This window comes from Hyperolius riggenbachi, chromosome 10, assembly GCF_040937935.1.
Source record: "Hyperolius riggenbachi isolate aHypRig1 chromosome 10, aHypRig1.pri, whole genome shotgun sequence".
Taxonomy (NCBI): Eukaryota; Metazoa; Chordata; class Amphibia; order Anura; family Hyperoliidae; genus Hyperolius; species Hyperolius riggenbachi.
In genome coordinates, this window is record NC_090655.1 from 250,666,198 (window position 1) to 250,693,695 (window position 27,498).

At 43.8% G+C, this 27,498-nt stretch overlaps 1 protein-coding gene and 1 pseudogene across 1 annotated transcript in view; one reads left to right on the forward strand and one right to left on the reverse strand.

Annotated features, from left to right (window-relative positions):
* LOC137537090 (zinc finger protein 84-like) overlaps positions 1–27,498 on the reverse strand; it is a 99,591-nt pseudogene that overhangs the window by 67,841 nt on the left and 4,252 nt on the right.
* The window catches only part of LOC137535252 (zinc finger protein 585A-like), a 201,856-nt gene that overhangs the window by 26,990 nt on the left and 147,368 nt on the right, over positions 1–27,498 (forward strand). The window lies entirely within an intron of this gene.

The window sequence follows — 27,498 nt, forward strand, 5'->3', positions numbered from 1 at the left end:
GAAAGTAAGAATAAGAATGCGCTCCGTTGGCCCATCCGGCCCTTTAATACTGACTAGGAAAGAGTTAAATGTGACCTCATCTGAGCCATCCCCCAGACCCGACTATTGGCTTAGACCCCTCGTTGTATCATAATACCCACCTACTCGATTCATATTCTATGATCCCTTTCACTTACATACAGGAATGTTCTCTGTATATTAAATATTGGCCGTGTTTGCTGTTCTGGTGGTGTACATGTTGAGGTCAGTGAGACCTGTGGCCTTGTCCATAGAACAGCTTCTTGGTATGTCCTAGTTCTGCTGACAGAACTGTAGATTTTCTCTCTAAGAGAAAATCCCCTTAAAGGGCAGGTCTGCACCCCAAGCCTTTTTGACTAACTCAGTCCTAATAACTGAGGCCTACTTAAATTATAACAATCTTTATTGGACATTTGGGGTCTGCTATGTAGGGATTCTGCTCTATAGTATTTTCCCTTAGAAATATATGCTTTATGGAGAAGAAAAGATAATAATAGGAAAACCCAAAACTTATCAAATAAAACTAGCTTAATTACCTCAAACCATGATGACAACACGACACAACTCAGGAGTGCGGCAAGATTAATGCTGTGACACCACTAGCTGAGAACTCATCAATCTGCGTGTTTACTGAGTGAAAAAAAAGATAACTAGAGCTTCCATGAAGGAGGCAGGAACCACTCCCTCTCCAAGACCATATTCAAGATGTCATTTTATTTAGGAATCAACAGCTGCAACGTTTAATATTTAATTATAAAAACTTCTTCACAAGCTAAGAAAGTTTATGTAAATTCTTTAACCACAGCAGGATGTGCTCATGTTTAAAATATTTCCCACACTCTGAACATGAAAAAAGCTGCTCACCAGGGGAGACATTTCTGATGTAGCTGAAGGTTTCCACTTTGTTTAAAAAGATTTCCCACACTGTGAACATGAAAAGGCTGCTCACCAGTGTTACATCTCTGATGTATGTGAAGGCATCACTTCTGTGATTTCGTACACTCTGAACATGAAAAAAGCCGCTCACCATTGTGAGATAACTGCTATAGCTGAAGGCTTAAAAGATTTCCAGCAGTCTGTACTTGTCTGTCTGACAATGTCCATTCACCAGTGTGACATTGCTGAAGGCTTTGCTTATGTTTTAAAGATTTTTATATTGTCAACATGAAAAGGGCTGCACACCAGTATGAGATCTCTGATGACTAAGAAGGTGAGCTTTGAGTGCAAACCCTTTCCCACACTCTGAACAGGAAAATGGCCTCTCACCAGTATGAGATCTCTGATGCCTAAGAAGGTCACCTTTGAGAGCAAACCCTTTCCCACACTTTAAACAGGTAAAGTGCCGCTCACCAGTATGAGTAGTTTTCTGATGCCTAACAAAGACAAATTTGTGAGAAAACCTTTTCCCACACTCTGAACATGTAACGGGCCTTTCACCAATGTGCAATTTTCAGATGACTAAGGAGGTAAGCTTTGACAGCAAACCCTTTCCCACACTCTGAACATGTAAATGGCCTCTCACCAGTAAGAGCTCTCTGATGCCTATGACGGTAACCTTTCTGAGCAATTTTTTTCCCACACTCTGAACATGTAAATGGCCTCTCACTACTGTAAGTTTTCTGATGACTAAGAAGGTTACCTTTGAGAGCAAACCCTTTCCCACACTCTGAACATATAAAGGGTCGCTAACCAATATGAGTTTTCTGATGCCTAAGAAAGTCAACTTTGTAAGCATACCCTTTCCCACATTCTGAACATGTAAATGGCCTCTCACCAGTATGAGTTTTCTGATGCCTAAGAAAGTCACCTTTGTGAGCAAACCCTTTCCCACATTCTGAACATGTAAATGGCCTCTCACCAGTATGAGCTTTCTGATGCCTAAGAAGCTGGTCTTTCTGAGCAAACCCTTTCCCACACTCTGAACACATAAAGGGCTTCTCACCAGTGTGAGTATTCAGATGCCTAAGAAGGTTATTTTTGAGAGCAAACCCTTTCCCACACTCTGAACACATAAAGTGCTTCTCACCAGTGTGAATTTTCAGATGCCTGAGAAGGTTACTTTTGAGAGCAAACCCTTTCCCACACTCTGAACATGTAAATGGCCGCTCACCAGTATGAGTTCTCTGATGCCCAAGAAGGTCACGTTTGCGGGCAAACCCTTTCCCACACTCTGAACATAAAAGAGGCTGCTCCCCAGTGTGAATTTTCTGATGTCTGATAAAAACTCCTTTGTCAATTAATTCTTTCCCACACTCTGAATATGAAGAGGGAAGCTCTCTGGTTTCAGTATTCTGGTGACTGAGAAGGGTTTTTGTGCTACTAAAACTTTTCCCACAATCTAAATATGAAAGGCAATGCTCAGGGCTGTGACTGTTTGCTTTGTCCTCAGTGTGAGTTGTTGAGTTTACACTTGTATTAATAGTGTCTGTAAATGGCCTCTCACCAGTATGAGTTTTCTGATGCATAAGAAGCTCGCCTTTCTGAGAAAACCCTTTCCCACACTCTGAACACATAAAGGGCTTCTCACCAGTGTGAGTATTCAGATGCCTGAGAAGGTTATTTTTGAGAGCAAACCCTTTCCCACACTCTGAACACATAAAGGGCTTCTCACCAGTGTGAGTTTTCAGATGCCTGAGAAGGTTACTTTTGAGAGCAAACCCTTTCCCACACTCTGAACATGTAAATGGCCTCTCACCAGTATGAATTCTCTGATGCCCAAGAAGGTCACCTTTGCGAGCAAACCCTTTCCCACACTCTGAACATAAAAAAGACTGCTCCCCAGTGTGAATTTTCTGATGTCTGATAAAAACTTCATTGTCAATTAATACTTTCCCACACTCCAAATACGAAGAGGGATGCTCTCTGGTTTCAGTATTCTGGTGACTGAGAAGGGTTTTTGTGCTACTAAAACTTTTCCCACACTCTGAATATGAAAGGCAATGCTCAGGGCTGTGACTGTTTGCTTTGAACTCGGTGTGAGTTGTTGAGTTTACATTTGTAGTAATAGTGTCTGGTTTATCAGAAGATTCCCCAGGATTACAGGGATGTGTTGCTCTAGTCGCACTGTGATCCCTGTGATGTGTATTTCCAGTTATAGGGTTTCCTCCTGGAAAACATGGTGTGACGCCATTATCTTCTGCAACATCATCTGGAGATGAGATAAGACGTCCCTCCGAGGGGCTCCCCATATTCTGTCCATCTGTTGGGGATGATAAAAATGGGAAAGTGAAGATAATTGATAAAAAGACACCATTTTTTTTTCAGTTTAGATCTGATTGTTGGTCTAATAACAGTTTTTTTCTCAGAATTCTGCAATGGAAAAAGCTAACATCAATAATAAGTCCCGAATAATGTATACCGATATGACTCCTCCTAATTCCTTGCGAACATGATGTTATACTGAGTAATAAAGATGAACTTTTCCTATGATGTACCATATCTCCTCCTTTGTAGGTACTATGATGTTATATGAGGAATGGAGATGGGCCTTTCATATGGTGTACAGTATCTCCTCCTCATTTGTTGGTACTATGATGTTATACTGAGGAATGGAGATGGGTCTTTCATATGGTGTACAGTATCTCCTCCTCATTTGTTGGTACTATGATGTTATACTGAGGAATGGAGATGGGCCTTTCATATGGTGTACAGTATCTCCTCCTCATTTGTTGGTGCTATGATGTTATACTGAGGAATGGAGATGTGCCTTTCATATGGTGTACAGTATCTCCTCCTCATTTGTTGGTACTATGATGTTATATGAGGAATGGAGATGGGCCTTTCATATGGTGTACAGTATCTCCTCCTCATTTGTTGGCACTATGATGTTACACTGAGGAATGGAGATGGGCCTTTTATATGGTGTACAGTATCTCCTCCCCATTTGTTGGTACTATGATGTTATACTGAGGAATGGAGATGGGTCTCTCATATGGTGTACAGTATCTCCTCCTCATTTGTTGGTGCTATGATGTTATACTGAGGAATGGAGATGGGCCTTTCATATGGTGTACAGTATCTCCTCCTCATTAGTTAGTGCTATGATGTTATACTGAGGAATGTAGATGGACCTTTCATATGGTGTACAGTATCTCCTCCTCATTTGTTGGTACTATGAGGTTATACTGAGGAATGGAGATGGGCCTTTCATATGGTGTACAGTATCTCCTCCTCATTTGTTGGTACTATGATGTTATACTGAGGAATGGAGATGGCCTTTCATATGGTGTACAGTATATCCTCCTCATTTGTTGGTGCTATGATATTATACTGAGGAATGGAGATGGCCTTTCATATGGTGTACAGTATCTCCTCCTCATTTGTTGGTACTATGATGTTACACTGAGGAATGGAGATGGCCTTTCATATGGTGTACAGTATCTCCTCATTTGTTGGTACTATGAGGTTATACTGAGGAATGGAGATGGGCCTTTCATATGGTGTACTGTATCTCCCCCTCATTTGTTGGTGCTATGATGTTATACTGAGGAATGGAGATGGGCCTTTCATATGGTGTACAGTATCTCCTCCTCATTTGTTGGTGCTATGATGTTATACTGGGGAATGGAGATGGGCCTTTCATATGGTGTACAGTATCTCCTCCTCATTTGTTGGTACTATGATGTTATACTGAGGAATGGAGATGGGCCTTTCATATGGTGTACAGAATATACTCCTCATTTGTTGGTACTATGATGTTATACTGAGGAATGGAGATGGACCTTTCATATGGTGTACAGTATCTCCTTATTTGTTGGTACTATGATGTTGCACTAAGGAATGGAGAAGGGCCTTTCTTATGGTGTACAGTGTCTCCTCCTCATTTGTTGGGTAGATCATGTTATACTGAGGAATGGAGATGGACTTTCCATATGTTGTACAGTATTTCCTCCTCATTTGTTATTATTATTATTATTATATTGTATTTATAAAGCACCAACATATTACGCAGCACTGGACAATAAATATATACAATGATACAATAATGACAGGTGTAACAAGGTTATACAACATAGAACAAAGTTATACAAGGCAAACAGTACAAGATACATGATCATGCAATTATGGGCTGGTTAGGTAGGACCAGTAATACAAGTACAGGCTGTCATAGGAAAGGAGCACACAATCTTGTAGATTACACTAGGGAAGGGAGGACCCTGCCAGAGGCATACAATCTAAGGGGAGGGAGATGGGCACACTAGGTAGGCCTGTGGAATAAATATTTAGTATAGAGTTACTGTGTGGTAGGGGGTAGGTAGGCCATCTTAAAGAGGTGGGTTTTGAAGGCTTGCTTGCATGTGTTGAAGGAGGGAGAAAGTCTGATGGGTGGTGGAAGGGAGTTCCAGAGGGTGGGGGTGGCTCTTGAAAAATCCTGCAGGCACGCATAGGAGTGGGAAATGTGTGGGGCGGTGAGGCAAAGGTCATTGGAGGACTGGAGGAGACAACCTTGGATATAGCTATGAACAAGCTCCAATGCTGAGGAATGGAGTTTGGCCTTTCATATGGTGTACAGTATCTCCTCCTCATTAATAGTATAGTAATATTAGGATGTTATACTGAGGAATGGAGGTGGACCTTTCATATGGTGTACAGTATCTCCTCCTCATTTGTTTGTATTAAAATGTTATACTGAGGAATGGAGATGGACCTTTCATATGGTAACAGTATCTCCTCCTTATTTGCTAGACATATTACGAGTTTGGGAAGATATGTTGATGAAGGTCATCTGGTCAGAATTAGGGGGCAAAACCAAATGCCTGTATGATAAGCTGAGATAGTATGAAATTATAATTTAGAGCTTCTTAAAAACTATTCACATAAACCTTGACTGAGAGGCTTACAAGTTTCCTCCTGTTTCGTCCCAATTAAATTGTCCTCCTCCATCGACTGCTGATCACTTGTCATATGTGTCTCTTGTTCAACTTTTATAACAATCTGTTGTTTGTCCTAAAACATAAAAATATATAAATTGACATCATGAAAAGTAGAGCATTAACGATCTAACTGCATAGAAAAATATCATCTTGTAGAATTGAAGTCACTTTTTGAGTTGTAGATCCTCAGCCCCACATACCTGATAATGGTGGAGGATGGTGGGATCTCCCTGTGGACATTCCCGGGAATAAAGAGGACCTGTATATCTCTCTGGTGGGTTTCTGCTACTGGATCCATCTGTAGGAAACACACACACTGGCTGATTACATTGTCTGTGTGTGTTTATCAGATAATGGGGATCTGCAGGCTATTTTGGTGCATGGGGTGCCTGTTGCAGCTTGACTACCCATAGCCTACAGTCTGTCATGACCTGTGCATGTGTAATCCTGCTGGTGGCAGCACTAAGGAACTTTGGTGAGGACTTCCACTGTCTACAAGCAGATGTCGCTCCTCTTGCTCAGAGCTGTGCAGTTCCCAGACTCACCTGTAGGTGGAACTCTAAGGACTTTCTGGACCTGAACTCTTGAAGGACAGAAGGAAAACATAGAGAAATGCATCCTGTGTGTATTTAGAGAGTTTAGCCTGACTAATTCACCTTCATCTGTGACTAACCACAAGTGTAATTTGATCTCTCATCTGTGTCAGCTCTGAAATCTTGGCAGTCCTTGACAGAGCAGCTAATTTGCAAACACAGGATGTTAACCCTATGTCTGCTTACATAAAAGCAGGAAGCAGACACACTGCAGATTTATTGCAGGATTGGTATCAGCTGTAACAAAGAATTTTTTTTCTTTAAATTACATACTGTTGTTTATCTTTTAGAGCAGAGAGGAAGTTCTGAGTTCAGGTCCGCTTTAAGACTGGTTCTTCCAGCAGCACTTTGCTAGATCATTCTGCTTGTTGCTGGCAGCTCTGGCCATTGGTTCTGTGTCCCTTTCTCCTTGTTCCTGTTACTGTGACTTCCCACCATTGATCTTTGATAGCCTTGAATATATAAAGTCAGCGCAGGTCTATAGTAATACAGCTTTCATCATTTTTTGGTATACAGGATCTTCGAACAAAAGGGTAAAGAAGCAAGGCTTACCAGATTCCAACAACCCACATTATAAGGTTGTAAACGAGTTTGATAGGTGGTCCGCAGAACTTTCAAATGGTGTCGTTTCACCAGCGATGTTGCACACTACAGATTCCTCCGGAATATAGTAGATATCCTGAGATCGCAGAGACTCACCAAAGGGGGAGTCCAGTAGGATAGTGACATGAAAGAGATATACGGCACATCTAAGTGTAAACCGTCTTTATTACATAACAAGTAAAACAATTAAAAACAAGGATATTTATCCTTTATCCTTGTTTTTAATTGTTTTACTTGTTATGTAATAAAGACGGTTTACACTTAGATGTGCCGTATATCTCTTTCATGTCACTATCCTACTGGACTCCCCTTTGGTGAGTCTCTGCGATCTCAGGATATCTACTATATTCCGGAGGAATCTGTAGTGTGCAACATCGCTGGTGAAACGACACCATTTGAAAGTTCTACGGACCACCTATCAAACTCGTTTACAACCTTATAATGTGGGTTGTTGGAATCTGGTAAGCCTTGCTTCTTTACCCTTTTGTTCGAAGATCCTGTATACCAAAAAATGATGAAAGCTGTATTACTATAGACCTGCGCTGACTTTATATATTCATTGCTTGTGTGGACTTTTGGACATTGTCCTTCTCGGCTGCGGTCGCCTTCTGCCTTGGCGCTGACACTTGTTTTTTATTTTTGATCTTTGATAGCCTGACTACTCTTTGCCTATCAGTATTATCTGATTTCCTGGCTTACCTCTGCCTGTCTGATTTCCCCCCTGTATGCTGATTAGATGTATCCCCTCCTGTATATATTCTGAGTGTTCTGTGATCCTGTATATTCCCATTGCTCATATATTGAGTGATTGGTGCTTCTGTATATTTTGCTATCGTAAAGTTAGTTAGAGGAGTTCTGGTACTTGTGGTGCACCCTGTGTTATGCATTGTATGACTGTAGGTGTATTGTGGTGTGTGTATTTGTATTAATGCACTTACGTAAAAAAATTTTTTAGTTTCGCTTATCCGTTGTACAGACACCAGTGTTTCATTATTGATCTTCGGGTATGGTTTAAACCTCGAAATCGATCGGCATGCACAGATTGTTGATGGGCTGGTCTGGTCCTAGTTACAGCCAAGATCTGCAGGACCAATAATTACACTAACTTTATAGTGGACCTGGATTTTGGTGCAGGAAAGCAGCACTCATCTTCATCTACCTCTCAACAGTCATATGGTTGATCTTAAATTTGGTGTCCGAGTGGTTGTAGCGGTGAGGGAAGTGGCAAGGACAGTGCTCCATTAGGTATGGGGTTCAGCTACATATACATACTATTGTAGCCAAACTCGTTTATCAGCAATAAGAGTGAATGGAAATGTTAGGATTGGAGTTGGAGGATAGTGTTAGGTGTTAAATGGGGAATTGTTAGTGTTAGAATAGGAGAGAAAGCGGACATATAATGGACATTGGCCTCAATTCACTAAGCTTATCTCCTGTCTTTAATAACGTTTCTAGAGTTATCACCATGGTGATGAGGCATGTAGTATTCAGGAAAAATTTTACCTCCGGCAAACCTAAAGTTAACTCTTCTGTCTTTAAGTTAACTCTTCAATCCTTTAGATAACTCCAGAATTCTAAAGTTAAAGACAGGCTTGTTAATTAACTGCGTGTGAAAATAATTACAGAGGAGGTAACTTAACTACAGAGGAGGTAACTTAAGGAATGAAGAGTTAAGATAACTCTCTCACTGTGTGGAGGTAAGTTTTCTCTTGCCTTATTATCTCCAGCATGATCTTAGTGAATTGAGGCCATTACCATAAAAGTAACTTTTGATATATCCAGCCTTCCCTACCCATCCTGTATTGTGAGTGGCCATTTTTTGTTTGTTTTTTTTCACTGATGCTGGCTGCCATGGAAGATCCACCTTTCCAATTTCCCCCTCATGTGCAGCATCCCCACTTCTTACACTACATTACGTGGTTGGTGTGGAATTGAGGAGGGATACTGTACTGCCATTTGGGATTATGTACATTGCGCTGTTAGGGGTGCAAGGTGCAGAGTGCAAGTTATTAGGGGTGCAAAGTGCAGAGTGCAAGTTATTAGGGGTGCAAAGTGCAGAGTGCAAGCTATTAGGGGTGCAAAGTGCAGAGTGCAAGCTATTAGGGGTGCAGAGTGCAAGCTTTATGGGTGCAGAGTGCAAGCTATTAGGGGTGCAAGGTGCAGAGTGCAAGCTATTAGGGGTGCAAAGTACAGAGTGCAAGCTATTAGGGGTGCAGAGTGCAAGCTATTAGGGGTGCAGAGTGCAAGCTATTAGGGGTGCAGAGTGCAAGCTATTAGGGGTGCAGAGTGCAAGCTATTGGGGTGCAAGGTGCAGGGGTGCAAGGTATTAGGGGTGCAGAATGCAAGTTATTAGTAGTGCAAGGTGCAAGTTATTAGAGGTGCATGGTGCAAATTTAAAGGTACAAGGTGGAGTGTGCAAGCTATTAGGGGTGCAAGGTGCATAGTGCAAGCTATTAGGGGTGCAAGGTGCAGAGTGCAAGCTATTAGGGGTGCAAGGTGCAGAGTGCAAGCTATTAGGGGTGCAAGGTGCAGAGTGCAAGCTATTAGGGTGCAAGGTGAAGAGTGCAAGCAATTAGGGGTGCAAGGTGAAGAGTGCAAGCTATTAGGGGTGCAAGGTGCAGAGCGCAAGATATTAGGGGTGCAAGGTGCAGAGTGCAAGCTATTAGGGGTGCAAGGTGCAGCGTGCAAGCTATTAGGGGTGCAGAATGCAAGTTATTAGTAGTGCAAGGTGCAAGTTATTAGAGGTGCATGGTGCAAATTTAAGGGTGCATGGTTCAGAGTAATTGTTCCTTGGGGGTGTGGAGTGCGTGTTGTTTCAGGTGAATGTTGTGTAATGTATGTTGTTTCAGGTGCATTTCAGGTGTCTACAATGTGATGTTACCATGCATTTCGAACAATAATAATTAAACCACATTGCATTTCAGTTGTTTATTTTGCCAAGGGACGCCCTCTGCTGAAAAAGTTTGAGAACAACTGCTCTAGATGGACCCTCCATACTTCTCTTTCCCTCAAGGCTGTCCATGTTTATCTGAACACGATTCATGAGTCTATCACATTTAATATTGAACATGATGCTAAACAGGTCTCTTTTTTTGGACACCACCATCCATTTTACTGATACTTTTCGGTCGGATCATTATACTAAACCAACTGATCAAAACCGACTTTTGAGGTTTGACAGTTACCATCACCCCAGGGCTTTTGGCTCCATTGTTCGCAGTCAGCTCGAGAGAGTCGATCGTATTGTTGGCCTGGCCGAGCTCGCTGTGAAATGTAGGGATGAAATGTGTCAAAAGTTTTTTGACCGTGGTTATCCTAGAGAATTTGTTGTCCACGGTTGGGATAGGCCCGTAGTAGATCGGTCTACTGTAAGATGACTTCCATTTGTTTGCCAATACCACTCCTTCTCACAGAAGGTCTTCGCCATCCTAAAAAAACACTGGCATCTCCTTGCAAATGCATATCCTCACATTGAGGAATTTTTTATTCCTCCATTACAGGCCTTTCGTAGGAATCCCACAATAGGCAACAGGATAGTCAGGGTAGATGCTAGGTCCTTTCCAATAGTGGATATGGCCCCTATATCTGGACGCACAAGCGGTTTTCCTTGCTTCTGATGCTCTGAATGCACCAACATAATCAGAACCACTACTTTTGAGAATTCAGCAGGTACTAAAAAGTATAGCATATGTAATTTTTTAACTTGGCAGACAAAGTTTGTCAATTATCTTATTCGCTGTCCCTGCGGTCTCTTAGATGTGGGTGAGACGACTCAGAGGGTGAGGAACAGGATTTCACACTACAGGACTATAGTGAGGTCCGGTACTATGGATTTAGCTATCCCTAGACATTGCAGAGAGAAGGGACAAGGTGCTAATGGCCTCAAATTTATGGTGATAGATCATGTACCTCTATTACAGAGGGGGGATCGGATACTTACCTTGAAGAGGAAAGAGGTGTTATGAATAAATTAGGTACATTGTATCCGTATGGTTTAAATCATGATTTCGATCTGCATTTATTTCTCTGATTACAGGTTTCTTCTATGGACTATTGCTTTCTACAATTAAGAAAGGGGAAGAAGGGATTGGACTTTTACCATTATGCGAGGTAAAGATGCAGGATGACGTAAATACAATTGTATGTGTCTTCCTTTGGTAACCACAAGGTTAATGGTTATACCATGTTATGCTAATTACATTAACTATGGGTAATTATGCTTAATGTGATATGATGTAATTTCCTGCTGGTGATTTCAAAAGCTTTGACGTTTCATTTGTGATTAGCTTGAGAAAGGACAGAGATTGTCCGAAAGCTTGCATGCATCATTACTGATTTTTTGCTCTAATAAAGAGCTTGTGTACTGCAGTCCAGTGTTTTTTGCATACTTCTGTTTCCTTTACATGAAATTAAAGTCTCCTCTTACCGGGTAATGTGAGGGGCGGCTGATTCTCCATCATGGTGTCCTTGTAGAGGTCCTTTTGTCCTATATACTGCCAATCCTCCATGGAGAAATAGACAGGGACATCCTGACACCTTATAGGAACCTGACACACACAGTGATACAGTCACCATCCATACACCTTGCTGTTACTATATAATGTCCCATAATTCCCAGCACCACTCACCTCTCCTGTCAGCAGCTCCATCATCTTGTGGATGACCTCTAGAATCTCCGTCTTGTTCCGCTCTAGTGTAAGGGAGTGAGGTCGGGGCTCTGTGATGGGGGATGGTCCATGGAGATGGCTCCTGGGCATCAGTAGCTCTCCAGATGTCTCCTTCACTATCTTATGATTCTGTTAAAGCATACACAACAGCAATACCAGGTTCATTACCAGAGTTCTACCCTCACAACTGTGTGTTCTACTAACGGAGACAACAATAATGTCACGTGACCTCCCAGAATCCTCCTCACCTCTCCAGTCAGCAGGTAGATGATCTCCAGGGTGAGGTCTAATATCCTCTCAGCCATGTAACTTTGCTTCTCATCCATGTTCAGTAAGGTGGTCATGTGATCTACACAGGAAGCTGGTTTCTGTAGAGGGATATTACACAGAGGATTATCAGCACTGTGGGAGTCCAGACTATATATATCCCCATACATATACATACTTGTTTATTAATTTCAAAGAGTTTTATTAAGGAGTTAACAATTCTTAACAACAAGCATATCAGACACCCCACAATATAAGGCCTGTGCAATTAAACTCATCAGAATACATTACATAAATTGAAAGGTAAGTTTACATCAAAACAGTATAAAATAAACTCAGGAGCACAGAATCAGGATCAAAATAAGGATGTCAGTTACTATGCCTTCGGCTGCTTCCATCAATAGAGTAGGCTGCTGCTGCTGCTGTCTTGCGATATGTAGCCTGGCTGCCCTTTCTATATGATGAGCTAATCTGTGAAGACATCTTGTGGCCAAACAGTAAAATTACATCTACTTTTTTTTCCCAATAAAATACCTAATTTGACATTATTTTTTTACATTTTAAATTAACCCCTGCCTTCCCACACGCTACAATAGGTACCAAAAAAAAAATGACAAATAAAAAAAAATACAAAAATAAATAGTTAACTTAGGGACTAAACTTTTTTTTTTTATTGTATGTCAATACTTTATAAATTATGGGCTTGTAATTAGGGATGGACGCAAAACGGAAAAAAAATGCACCTTTATGTCCAAATAAAATATTGGCGCCATAAATTGTACCAGGAAAAATTTTAAACATTGCAATAACCGGGAGAAATGGGCAAATAAAATGTGTGGGTTTTAAGTACAGTAGCATGTATTATTTTAAAACTATAATGGCCGAAAACTGAGAAATAATGAATTTTTTTCCATTTTTTTTTCCAACATTTTAAAACACTTTTAGAATAAAATAATTCTTAGCAAAAAGTACCCCCCAAAGAAAGTCTAATTGGTGGCGAAAAAAACAAGCTATAGATTATTGCTACTTATCACAACAAAACAAAGTTATAGGTAAATAAATGGAAGAAGCGCTGACAGGTGAAAATTGTTCTGTTTTTTTAAGGGGAAAAACCCACGGAGGTGAAGTGGTTGAAGGTCATTCCACAGTGTGGTAGTGGAGTAGTGGAACGCAGCATGACCAAGCGTCCAGTCGGACGCGAAACGGTCGTCGTCTGTCCCACCTATACCTGAGGCACCTACTCCAATCACCGTTATTGCTGCACATCATGTACAAGGTACACTCTGTCTGATGTTACACCTCTGTATTGTATATGGCTTTTACCAGAGGCAATAAACATCAGGGCTGTGGAGTCGGAGTCGTGGAGTCGGAGCAATTTTGGGTGCCTGGAGTCGGAGTGGGGAAAAAATGCACCGACTCCGACTCCTAATGAATTTGTAACTGTAATTAAAATAGAAAATATGATAAAATGTTCTATTTCTCAGATAATAGTCATCATAAATAATTTATACATACAGTAATAGCTGTGCTTAGTCCACAAAAATGAAATAAACCAATCAAAATTAGTTACTTGTGCTGCTTCAATAAAGCAGTCCCCATATTTTTAAAGTCAGATATACATATCTGAATGTGACTGTACAGTGTATATGATGTGTACACAGGAATCTCTTATATATACTAAATAACATCTATGCTGTAAGAATAAAGCCTGATGTGTAGCTGTGTCACTAATAGAGATGGTCAACGAGATGGAAATAATTCTGCGTTCATGTTGATTTATGCAAATGTATGCACTCTCTTTGCTCATGAAAATCAATTTGATTTGTTAAAATTTGATTTGATGACTACGAATTAAAGGGTACCTGAGAAAGATGAAAAGAAAAATTGTATACATACCTGGTGCTTCCTCCAGCCCCCTTCAGGCCAATCAGTCCCTCGCTGTCCTCTTCCACCACCTGGAACTTCTGCTATGAGTCCCTGTAATTCTGCCAGTCAGCACAGTCCGGCCGCGTGCCGCTCCCACAGCCAGGAGCATTCTGCTTCTGCGCAATAGTCCTGTGCAGGTGTAGTACGCTCCTGGCGGCGGAGTGTGTGCATGCACACTACGCCAGACTGGCTCAAGTACCTGGACTCAGCAGAAGATCCAGGTGGTGGAGGAGGGCAGCGAGGGACTGATTAGCCTGAAGGGGGCTGGAGGAAGCCCCAGGTATGTATAAAACTTTACATTCATCTGTCTCAGGTTTACTTTGTTACACAGTAGTACTATACTCTACATATGCACTCCCCACAGAGCTGCAGGGAATCCACGGAGAATGTTGTGCACATTGAACACAGAGGTGGTTCAGATTGTGCATGAAGAATGTGTAATAGAGGAAGAATCGCCTCATTCCCCTGCAGAGTATCTGCACATTACTCTTACATGTACCCACAGTTACATTGCCTAGGGCCTAATAGATGTTCTTTGTTCCGGTCTGTACCTTTTACAAGTACCCTTACCAAGGACTAGTTTTAGTCTAAAGGGAATAAAAATAACAGTCTACATATCCTCACTTCGGTTGACTTGTAAAATTCCTAAGCGTTGGCAGTTAAGAGTCAAATTTCATGTTACATACTTTCAATTAACAAGATCAGCCCTGTCCAACTGGCGGCCCGCATCCGGCCCGCCAGGCCTCCTGTTGCGGCCCGCTCCTCTCCCCGAGATGCAGGCATGGCGTGCGCTATGGGCGCCATGCCTGCTTCCTCTTGTGTGGCCTCTCCTGTGTCCCCGCTGCCTCACAGCTCAGCTCAGACCTCACAGATCTCGGCGACAGAAGGCAGACAGAGCGCGCGCATAACACCCGCACGGAGTACGTCACATGCGGAAGGGAAATCAATCACTTCCGCATGTGACGTTCTGCCACGCGGGTGTTATGCGCGCGCTCTGCTTGTTTCAGTCGCCGCGATCTGTGAGGTCTGAGCTGTGAGGCAGCGGGGCACAGGAGCGAGGCAATGGATGCTGACTGTGGGAAAACCTGTCACTGGGGGGGCACCTGTCACTTACTGGGGGGCAGAAAACACAAAAATAATTCCTATCTGGAGTGTGTACATTATAAAATATAACTTTTATTAATATAATTAAAATGAGTTAATATGCCTAATTGACCTAACTGAGGTAGGTTACAAAATCAATGACCAGATATTAATCATTTGTAAACATACATCTGATCAACCTATTCCTCACTAAGATTGCTAAAGTGCTATAAAGAAACCCCCCACCACCAATCCGACATGTTTCAGCTGACTGACTGAGCTAGAGAGCACAGCTCTCATTTATTGTTTTCTATATGTTGTGATTGTTAATTTATAAGATATGCACCTTGCACCCTAGCACTTTATTCCCTGACGACGGCTCCAAATGGGGAGCTGAAACATGTCGGATTGGTGGTGGGGGGTTTCTTTATAGCACTTTAGCAATCTTAGTGAGGAATAGGTTGATCAGATGTATGTTTACAAATGATTAATATCTGGTCATTGATTTTGTAACCTACCTCAGTTAGGTCAATTAGGCATATTAACTCATTTTAATTATATTAATAAAAGTTATATTTTATAATGTACACACTCCAGATAGGAATTATTTTTGTGTTTTCTAAATATTAATCAGGTTATGTGAATTGTGTTGGACTTACTGGGGGGCACCTGTCACTCTAACTGGGGGGGCACCTGTCACTCTAACTGGGGGGGGCACCTGTCACTCTAACTGGGGGGGGCACCTGTCACTATCTAACTGGGGGGGCACCTGTCACTCTAACTGGGGGGGCACCTGTCACTATCTAACTGGGGGGGCACCTGTCACTATCTAACTGGGGGGGGGGGGCACCTGTCACTCTAACTGGGGGGGGCACCTGTCACTATCTAACTGGGGGGGCACCTGTCACTCTAACTGGGGGGGCACCTGTCACTCTAACTGGGGGGGCACCTGTCACTATCTAACTGGGGGGGCACCTGTCACTATCTAACTGGGGGGGGCACCTGTCACTATCTAACTGGGGGGGGCACCTGTCACTATCTAACTGGGGGGGGGGGGCACCTGTCACTAACTGGGGGGGCACCTGTCACTCTAACTGGGGGGGCTCCTGTCATTCTAACTGGGGGGGCACCTGTCACTATCTAACTGGGGGGGCACCTGTCACTTACTGGGGGGGCACCTGTCACTTAATGGGGGGACACCTGTCACTATTTAACTGGGGGGACACCTGTTACTACCTCATCCGGCCACACCACAGCATCACCGCCAGCCCGGCCACAGCAGCACCGCAAGGCCTTTCAGCCCACACATCATCACCAATTTGGCCGAAAACACTATTGCCAGGCCAGCCAGGCACAGCAGCCAGTAGAGGAGAATACAGAAGCCAGGTAAGAGGTGTCTACCATATTAAAGGGGCATTCTGCCTATTTATGTGAAATGCTCTCTATTTATGTGCCTCATGACTGCTGAATTTGTTGTGTTGGGGGCCTCATTTGTTGGGGGCATCACGATTGCTGAATTTGCCTTGTTGGGGGCCTCAAGATTGCTGATTTTGTCTTGTTGGGAGCCTCATGATTTGTTGGGGGCCTCATGATTGCTGAATTTGTCTTGTTGGGGGCCTCATGATTGCTGAATGTGCCTTGTTGGGGGCCTCATGATTGCTGAATTTGTCTTGCTGGGGGCCTCATGATTGCTGAATTTGTCTTGTTGGGGGTCACATGATTGCGAACTGCGAGACTATGGAAAAGCTGAATCATCATCATGAGACAATAGCATTAAACCTTTTTTAGCTTTTTAAAACGGAAAATAAAACTGGGAGGTTCTAAAAAAAAAATACATTTTTCAGGAGTAGGATGGATGAAATTGTTTATCTTCAGAGTTTATTTTCAACTTGGATTTTCCATAATGTTCATGTATGAGTTAAAACGTTTGTATGTAGTTTAAATTGCTGTTGCCACTTTGCGATAGATAAGTGACTTTTGGGTTGCAGTTTGGACACTCGGCCTCCAAAAGGTTCACCACCACTGTCCTAATCTAATGTCCCACATTGCTAAGTTCATGTAAATTTGTCTCCACCCGTAGCCACACCCGCATTCTGGTCCATGGCCACACCCATTTTTCGGCGCGCCGCTCAACGGAACCCTCGTGTTTTCTGGCGCGCGTAACTTCACCATTATTTTAAATTGCATTTTGTGAAAGGTGCTGCCAATCTAACTGTCCTTTAATTGCATTTTTTTCCGGGGGGGGGGGGGGGGGGGTCTGCAGCTCTAGCAAGAACCTTCGGCCTCCACCATGGGGTCTGAAAAAAAAATGGCCCTCCATGCCCATGAAGTTGGACAGCACTGAACAAGATTGTAATAAGCAAATTAGAGGAGTCGGAGGAATCCTAAACTGAGGAGTCGGAGTCGGAGGATTTTTGTACCGACTCCACAGCCCTGATAAACATATTTGAATATGGATAGATGGTGCGCAGCACTGCTTCTTCTCTGCAAGATGACCTAATTACGATTTCGCGAAATTTCGCGTAATTAGTGTAATTACGATTATGGCCGTAAGTACATAATAGTAATGAAGATGGATTTCGCGAAATTTCGCGTAAGCGTAATTTTCGCGTAATTTTCGCATTACAGTCGTATCATGCCGTAATTTCGCTTTAAACGCTACCGTAATTTCGCGTTAAACCGTAACGCTCCGTATAATAGAAAAAAGCCGCCGACTTTAAGGGTTAATAGCAAAGCCCCCTTAAATGCTAAGAGCCTCAAATTTGGAGAATATATTAAGGAGATCAGGAGGAATAAGAGGAAAAATTTTTTTTTCAAAAAGACCTTATAGTTTTTGAGAAAATCGATGTTAAAGTTTCAAAGGAAAAATGTAAACATTTAAAAACCCGCCGACTTTAACGGTTAATAGCAAAGCCTGCTTAAAGTTTAGGAACACCAAATTCCCAGGGTATATTAAGGGGATCAGTGGGAATAAGAGGAAAAAATTTTTTTTCAAAAAGACCTTATAGTTTTTGAGAAAATCGATTTTTAAGTTTCAAGGGCGAAAATGTCTTTTAAATGCGGAAAATGTCAGTTTTTTTTGCACAGGTAACAATAGTGTATTATTTTCATAGATTCCCCCAAGTGGGAAGAGTTTTACTTACTTCGTTCTGAGTGTGGGAAATATTAAAAAAAACCGACGTGGGGTCCCCCCTCCCAGACCTCTTTAACCCCTTGTCCCCCATGCAGGCTGGGATAGCCAGAATGCGGAGCACCGGCCGCGTGGGGCTCCGCACCCTGACTATACCAGCCCGCATGGTCCATGGATTGGGGGGTCTCGGAAGGGGAGGGGCAGCCAAGCTTTCCCCTCCCCCTCCGAGCCCTTGTCCAATCCAAGGACAAGGGGCTCTTCTCCACCTCCGATGGGCGGTGGAGGTGGAGGCCGCGATTTCCTGGGGGGGAGGTTCATGGTGGAATCTGGGAGTCCCCTTTAACCACTTCCACACCATGAAATTTTATGCTGATCTGTGCAGCGTGGGCTCTCCAGCCCACAGCACAGATCAGCTAGCAGCCAGGGCGATCAGACTTCCCCCCTTTTTTCCCCACTAGGGGGATGTCCTGCTGGGGGGGTCTGATCGCCGCCGGCTGCTTGCGCTTGCGGGGGGGGGGCTCTTCAAAGCCCCCCTCCGCAGCGCTTCCTGGCCTCCTTCCCCTTCCCTCCCTCTCCCTCCCCCTGTGAGCGGCGCAGGACGGAAATCCGTCCTGCGCCTGATGGGATAGGCTTTAGCCTATCAGATGCCGGTGATCCCCGGCCAATCAGAGGCCGGGGATCGCCGATCTCCTCTACGGCGCTGCTGCGCAGCAGCGCCGTATACATGTAAACACCGGGGAAGATCTTCCCCGTGTGTTTACATTTACCCTGCGAGCCGCCGATCGGCTCGCAGGGTGTTCACGGAGACACCCTCCGGGAACTGACATGGAACGGCCGCTCATACGAGCGGCCGTTTCCATGGTATACACTTCTGGATTCAGGGGCGTGTATATACGCTCCGAGAATCCGGAAGTGGTTAAAAAGGGGTCCCCCAGATGCCCACCCCCCCTCCCAGGAGAAATGAGTATAGAGGTACTTGTACCCCTTACCCATTTCCTTTAAGAGTTAAAAGTAAATAAACACACAGACACTTTGAAAAAGTATTTTAATTGAACAAAAAACATAACCACGAAAAAAGTCCTTTAATATTCTTAATTAACCATTAATACTTACCTGTCCCTTTAAATAAATGATCCCTCGAAATAGCCTCGGAAATGTTCTATCAGTTACAATGTAACAAAGTTATTACAATGTAACAACTTTGTTACATTGTAACTACGCCGCACCCGACGTCACTCACCGCCGCCGCCGCCGCCGCCGCGTCTGCACTGACCCGAGAGCTCTGAGCTATAGCTCAGAGCTCTCTAAAGCATCTTTGTATTTTGGCTCCAAGGAGCCCCATTGGTCCTTAGCAGACCAATGGGGTTCCTTCTGATTTGAAGGAACCCCATTGGTCTGCTAAGGACCAATGGGGCTCCTTGGAGCCAAAATACAAAGATGCTTTAGAGAGCTCTGAGCTATAGCTCAGAGCTCTCGGGTCAGTGCAGACGCGGCGGCGGCGGCGGCGGTGAGTGACGTCGGGTGCGGCGTAGTTACAATGTAACAAAGTTGTTACATTGTAATAACTTTGTTACATTGTAACTGATAGAACATTTCCGAGGCTATTTCGAGGGATCATTTATTTAAAGGGACAGGTAAGTATTAATGGTTAATTAAGAATATTAAAGGACTTTTTTCGTAGTTATGTTTTTTGTTCAATTAAAATACTTTTTCAAAGTGTCTGTGTGTTTATTTACTTTTAACTCTTAAAGGAAATGGGTAAGGGGTACAAGTACCTCTATACTCATTTCTCCTGGGAGGGGGGTGGGCATCTGGGGGACCCCTTTTTAAAGGGGACTCCCAGATTCCACCATGAACCTCCCCCCCAGGAAATCACGGCCTCCACCTCCACCGCCCATCGGAGGTGGAGAAGAGCCCCTTGTCCTTGGATTGGACAAGGGCTCGGAGGGGGAGGGGAAAGCTTGGCTGCCCCTCCCCTTCCGAGACCCCCCAATCCATGGACCATGCGGGCTGGTATAGTCAGGGTGCGGAGCCCCACGCGGCCGGTGCTCCGCATTCTGGCTATCCCAGCCTGCATGGGGGACAAGGGGTTAAAGAGGTCTGGGAGGGGGGACCCCACGTCGTTTTTTTTTAATATTTCCCACACTCAGAACGAAGTAAGTAAAACTCTTCCCACTTGGGGGAATCTATGAAAATAATACACTATTGTTACCTGTGCAAAAAAACCTGACATTTTCCGCATTTAAAAGACATTTTCGCCCTTGAAACTTAAAAATCGATTTTCTCAAAAACTATAAGGTCTTTTTGAAAAAAATTTTTTTCCTCTTATTCCCACTGATCCCCTTAATATACCCTGGGAATTTGGTGTTCCTAAACTTTAAGCAGGGTTTGCTATTAACCGTTAAAGTTGGCGGGTTTTTAAATGTTTACATTTTTCCTTTGAAACTTTAACATCGATTTTCTCAAAAACTATAAGGTCTTTTTGAAAAAAAAATTTTTCCTCTTATTCCTCCTGATCTCCTTAATATATTCTCCAAATTTGAGGCTCTTAGCATTTAAGGGGGCTTTGCTATTAACCCTTAAAGTCGGCGGCTTTTTTATATTATACGGAGCGTTACGGTTTAATGCGAAATTACGGTAGCGTTTAATGCGAAATTACGGCATGAACGAAACGCGAAATTTCGCGTTGAAAATTACGCTTACGGTATTTTCAATTACGATTTTAATGGCAATTACGCTACTGTAATTTCGCATCGTAATCGCAAATTTCGCATGCGTAATTTTAGTAATGCGAAATTTCGAAAATTTCAGCTCAACTCTATGTACATTGCTCTTCCTTCTGCCCACTTCCGGAGCACACATCCTTGAATATCTGGTTAACGGGAGGTTAAAGCTGCAGTGGTGAGTGTTTATTTACCTACAATATCACCCCTCAATAGGGTTTTTTTATGTGAATATAGGGAGTGCCACACCTTCTGCTTCTTGTGATACAACATTCCACACTGTGGGCATGGAGTCACACCTTCCCCCGCAGTCCACATCCCTAGAACATTAGACCACCCACACTGTTTTCACCCACCTACTAAAATTAACTTTATTTACAATACACACTAACTTACATACAGAGACATGTGGACATGCTGCTAAATTTTTTTTTACAGATAATATTTCATACATGACACACACAATTTATACATTTATTACACAATAATAAGGTCCTAACCATTTAGCCTTGTTCTGTAACACAGGCGGCTGTGCTTTTTACCAAGCACCACCCCAGTTGCCGCCGGTGGGTTGATGGCTCTCCCTGCTGCTGCAAAACTCCCCGGTGGTGTTAAATACTATTCCCTCTCCGGGTTGTCACAACTTGGAGGGAGATGTAATTTGGGGTGTGGTAACTGGCAGGGCCCTGAACTACCCTTACGTGCCCCCCCCCCCCCCGCTGCATTACATTGCTGCTATGGGGTGCATAGTTTCGCGTGCGTCGGTGAGCGTCGTGCACCCAAACCACTTGCTTTGCAGTTTACGCCCTCTAAATTAAAGGTGGCCAAACACCATACCATTTTTTTCTTTAGATCTTTTAAGTTCAATTAATTTTCTTGATTGATCATATTATTTGATACAATTAAACCAGCCATCACTCACTGTTCAGTTTTTTTTTCTAAAAATACATACCGTATATACTCGACTATAAGTCAAGAAATTTAGGACTGACTCAAAGTATAAAAGGTGTGTGTGTGCGTGGGGGGGGGAAGTTGCCTTATACTCGAGTCAGTCCTAAATGACCCACTTATAGCTGGGTTGATGCCTCTCTCTTTCCCCCTCTGAAGTAGTGATTGTGCTGTAAACTCCCCCCCCCCCACTACCGCACAAAGGGGGACCACCTCTCTCTCCCCTCCCTCCTCTGTGTAATCTAATGCAGTGAGAGCCGCAGCGGAAGCCGCCACTTACAGTTCCATTGCCGAATGCTGAATCCTCTATACTCCCTCCATTCATGCCGCTCTGTGTCCATTAGTACAGCCAGACTCCCAATGTCAGATGACACATGAAGAGCTGTACTAATGTACTAACCGGAGCTGTACTAATGGACACCGAGCAGCATGAACGGAGGGAGTACAGAAGATTCAGCGTTCAGCAATGGAACTGTAAGTGACGGCTTCTAGATTACAGATGGGGGAAGAGAGAGGATGGGAGGGGGGTGTTTTCCACTCCAAAATTACTGTAGCACTGCGGGGAAGAGGATAGAAAGAGGAGCTGCTCCCCCCCCCCCCTTTCCAGCGCATAAAATTACAGAGGGGGAGATAGAGAGAGGGAGCCCCCTATGCGCTGTGCTTTAGGGAGGGGGGATTTTTTAGCATGTTGCCAGAGATTTAGCACTGAGGGGAGGACTAGAGAGACACTGCCTGCTGGGGCTCTGGGAAGGGGGTATTGTTTGAAGCGGACCTTATCTCAGATCTTCCTCTCTGCTCTAAAAAGATAAGCAATAGCATAATGATCTTTAAAAGAAAAACATTTTTGTTTACAGCGGATACAAATTCTGCAGTAAATCTGCAGTGTGATCACTTCCTGCTTTCATGGAAGCAGACATATTGTTAACATCCTGTGCTTTCAAATGAGCTTATCTGCCTTGTCAGGTGACAGGGGAGAGATCAAATTACAACTTGTGATTAGACATGTTAGGAGTGATGGAATTACCTCTGTAGCGGAGAGCGGCGCGGCCGCCGCTTCCGCGTCTGACGTCACCGCAGTTTCCGCCGCGTCATCCCAGCCAGGCAGAGCAGGCCTTTCCAGAGTCCATCAAAGCAGGGCAGCACTCGCGCGCACCAGGAGACAGGATCTTTATGCTTTGAGGAGGAGGGTCAGCTGACCTGCCGGTCAGCTGACAGGGCTGGGCTGACTTTTGGCACTGATTGGCTGGAATCTGCTGGGCGGAACTTGTGGATGCTCTGTCTGTATTTAAGGCCTAAACTGTCAGTGCTTCTTTGTCTGCTGTTGCTGAAACTTTGCGGTTAAGCTCTCAGACCTTAGTCGGTTCCCAGTGTGTTTAATACGGCAGGACCCCGGGGATTCACACATAGCTCAGGATTTTGATAGCTGTAATTGTAACTTCATTATCTTGTATATTGATTACCTGTGTATGACTATGTGCCTGAACCTTTGACTCTGCTCTCTGCCTCTCGATTTTGTACTCTGCTAATCTGATTGTTGCCGACCTCGGCCTGACCCCGACTCTGATATTGCCTCCTGATTCTGTACTTTTGCTCATCTGATCTGTTACCGACTCCGGCCTGTTTCTCACCACGCTTCTGTCTAACGATTTTGTACTGCCTCTGACCGACCTGTTACCGACATTGCCTGTACGGCCACTCTACTAGTGATAGTCCTTACAGCCAAGGGTTATCACATAGGAGTACTCCTGTGTTACTGTGCACAAAGACACGTGTGATAACATTCTGATTAAAGTACTGACATTTGTGTTGATAGAGCTGTTACTGATCATTACAAGACACAGATGAGGGGGAATTAGACAGGCTAAACTCTCTAAATACATACAGGGTGCATTTTGCTCTTTTTTCCTTCTGTCCTGTGCAAGAGTTGAAGTCTACTTTAAACGATTACTGGCCAGTATCCACAAGAAAGAGGGAGCAGGGGAAACCTACTGGCCCCAAGTCACAACGCAGCCAGAGGGACATAGTGCCAACACAGCCAGAGGGGATACACAGAAGAGGCTACACAGAGGGCTACACTGAAAGGTGATGGGGACACATGGTGGCCTCAATGAAGGGGGAGCAGGAGGACACATACCGGCAACATTCAAAGGGGGACACAGACACTAGTCACACTAATAGGGGGCATGAGGACAGGACAGATTAAAAAAGGTTAATAGCTGCATGTGGGGTCCTGGAGGAGTTATTGGCTGCACTTGGAGGCCATGAGGGTATAATGGATACAATACTTTATGCAGTGCAGACATTAACTCATCCTGGTCCCCAAGTGCAACCGTAAACTCCTTCTGGTCCCCAAGTGCAGCCCTTAACTTTGCTAGTTACAGACTAGACTTATACTTGAGTAATTAAAAAATTCCAGCTTAAAAGGGTCAAATATTGGGGTCGGCTTATACACGGGGTCAACTTATATCTGAGTATATACAGTGTAATCATTTTTCACTATGGCCAACAGATCAATTAATTCAGGAAATGTAATTTTTTTTTTTTGATAAAAAAAAAACTAAGCACCTGTTCTACTTAGCAGTAACATTGTTTCTTGCCAGCATATGGGACACCATAAGAAGAGGTGTGTCCCACGTCCTTTTGTGGAAACACTAAAACAAGGACATTCTAAAAGCCCTGCCCCCCCTCCTCCTCATTTCACAGAAAAACCAGAGGGCGACCAACACCAAGACACCTAAAACGGTGACCTGAAATACATTCTCTATCTGCAACATACATTCCAGAAAAGTGAGCAAGATAGGGAAGGGTTATAGGAGGTGCCCCATATGCTGGCAGAAACCCAGTCACCGGTAAGTCTAACAGGTGCTTTTCTCCAGCCATTATATGGGACACCATAGGAAAGACAAGCAAGTAATACTTACAGCGGGAGGGACCACACTTTTCTGCCAAATGGTAGGTCTTGTTGAGACATGATATTCACTCTGTGATGTTTCACAAATGTAGATGGACTTGTCCATGTTGCTCCCTGGCAGATTTGCTGTACGGTGTCCCCGGCCCTTTCAGCCCAAGAGGTAGCTAAAGAGCGTGTGGAATGAGCTCTTACCTGAACAGGGGGAGTAACCTTCTTATGCTAACGCTAACGCCTGGTATACCCATCTGGCTACTGTCTGTTCTGAGGCTGCCCCTTCTGTTGTTTCCATAAATAATCCTAATGATAATACTAACATTTGTATAGCTTTTCTTCTGTTGGACTCAAAGAGCTGCCGCCACTAAGGGCCCACTCAAGGGGCCAACCTGCAGTGTTAGGAAGTCTTGCCCAAGGACTTCTTACTGAATAGGTAGTGGCCCCAGCCGGGAATCAAACCCTGATCTCCCATGTCAAAGGCAGAGCCCTTAACCAGTACACTATCCAGAAAACAGTACAAACAGCTGACCTGTTTTCCTGGATTCTAGTTCAGTCAAGATAAGTGGGCATTGCTTTTCTGACATCTAAACAGTGAAACGCTTCATCTTTCTTGCAAGAAGGATTAGCCTAGAATAATGGTAGGATGATATTCTGAGACCTGTGGAAATCCAGAACCACCTTGGGAAGATCAAACCTGAAAATAATTCTGTTAGGAAAGACTAAACGGGTATTTGACTGACAGAGCCTGAAAATCATCCAACCTTCTAACTGACATAATCGCAATCAGCAATACCAGCTTCAGAATCAAACCTTTCTTCTCCATGTCTGAAATCGGTTCAGAAGGTTCTCTTGATAACGCATTGGAACCAGCGATAAGTCCCACTGAGGGCATATTTTCTATTTAGGTGGTGTAATCCTGCTAACCACATTAAAGAAATCCTTAATCAAACCCTATTTTGCTAAAGGTCTCTCCAGCAAAATCCAGAGGGGTAAGCACTGTAATTTAGGAGTATTTAACAAGAGACATTTTGTAGCCCGTCCTGAAAAAAACTCTAAAATGTAACTCCAACAACTGTAGACCTTTCACACCTTCCTGTAAATCTGGGTTAGGAAAGGCTATGAGCATATTAATGACCCTGTCAGAAAGACCCTTTCCCTTCAGAATCATCATTTCAGGATCCAATCTGCTATCTTGAGTAACCTTGGATTGGGATGAAGTAGAGGGTCCTGCATAAGTAGATCCTGTGTCTGGTGGAAGAACAAATGGGGGCTGCTCTGCCAAACGTTTAAGATACACAAACCCCGACCTCTTAGGCCACACAGGAGCTCTGATCAGGTCCTCTCCCTCTGGACCTTCCAAAACACCTGAGGCAGAAAATTCAGAGGAATGCAAGACAGAAAATTGAGCGCACTCAGGGAGCAGTATATAACAGATCAAGTAAAGCTGGAATAATCTTACCTTGTGTAGCAGCTGGCAAGTCCATATAGGTTTGTCCAGCAGCAGGGCTTTTGTCCCTCTAGCCGGGGACTGGGCTTGGCAATTCAGCTGAACCTCCTTGGTGGTAAATAAAATAAGGATCCACTGGTATTCCTCTGTTAATATCTCCCTGGTCTGTGCGCTCGAATCTAGAAAAAGCTCACAGGCAATTAGGAGTATGAGTGGATATGCTGTGTAGCATGCATGTGAGAAAGATATGCGGCTGCCGTGTAATGATAAAAGGTTTTAATATACTACGCGCGTTTCAGAAGGTCAGATCCTCCTTTCCTCAGGCAACTGAGGCATATCCACTCATACTCCTAATTGCCTGTGAACTTTTTCCATAGTTTTTCAGCACAACCAATGAGTTTCTTTATAGCACTCCACTCAAACAGCGCTGCCTGTCAGCCCTCACTGCCACAGTCAGTCAGATGTCATGTCCGATCATCGCCATAGCGACGAGTGAAGCTGAATGGTGAAGTAGCGGCTCTCGTGGGATTGCGGAGGGGGTAAATATTGCCAGCGGCAGCGGGGGGTTTAGTTAGGTGCGGTGCGGCTTAGGGGACATAGTTAGCTAGCGAAATGCTAGCTACAACATAAAAAGCACATTTTATTTAAAAAAAAAAAAATCGGACATAGCTTCTGAAACTGCGTACCACCAGGGACGTTAACAGACTGAAGAGCTCAGGATAAAATTCCCATTCTGCTTGATCCAGTGTGTGGCGGCTTAAATAATCCGCCTACCAATTTAATGTGCCCTTAACATGAACTGCTGAATCTTTGTTTCTGCCCCAAGATAAGACTGCTATGCACAGAGACCTCAACATTGGGGACCTGGTTCCTCTCTGCTTGTTGAGGTAGGCCACCGATGTGGCATTCTATGAAAAAAATCAGGACGTGACTGCCTAGAATTACATTCTGAAGACCTAGAAGACTTTCCTGTACAGCTGTCAACTCCCTGAAGTTGGATGACCTGGACCTGAGAGCTGCTGACCATCTGCCAGCAGCAACTCTGCCGCCCAGTCCCAGGCGCTGGCGTCTGTGTAAATCTTTACTGGTTCTTCCTGACTCCACACTTTACTCACCATTTTAGAGATTCTCTCACCGTCTCTGGTAGGAACGTGAAAGAGTCCAGCGTTGCTTAGGACTTGTCCCATACTTGCAACAACCAAGTTTGTAATGGTTGACGGTGCAATTGTGCCCATTTTTCTGCTGGGAATTAAGCTGTGAAAAACCTCAGGACCTTCAGGATCATTCTTAGGGAGCTCTGCTGAGCTATGCACAG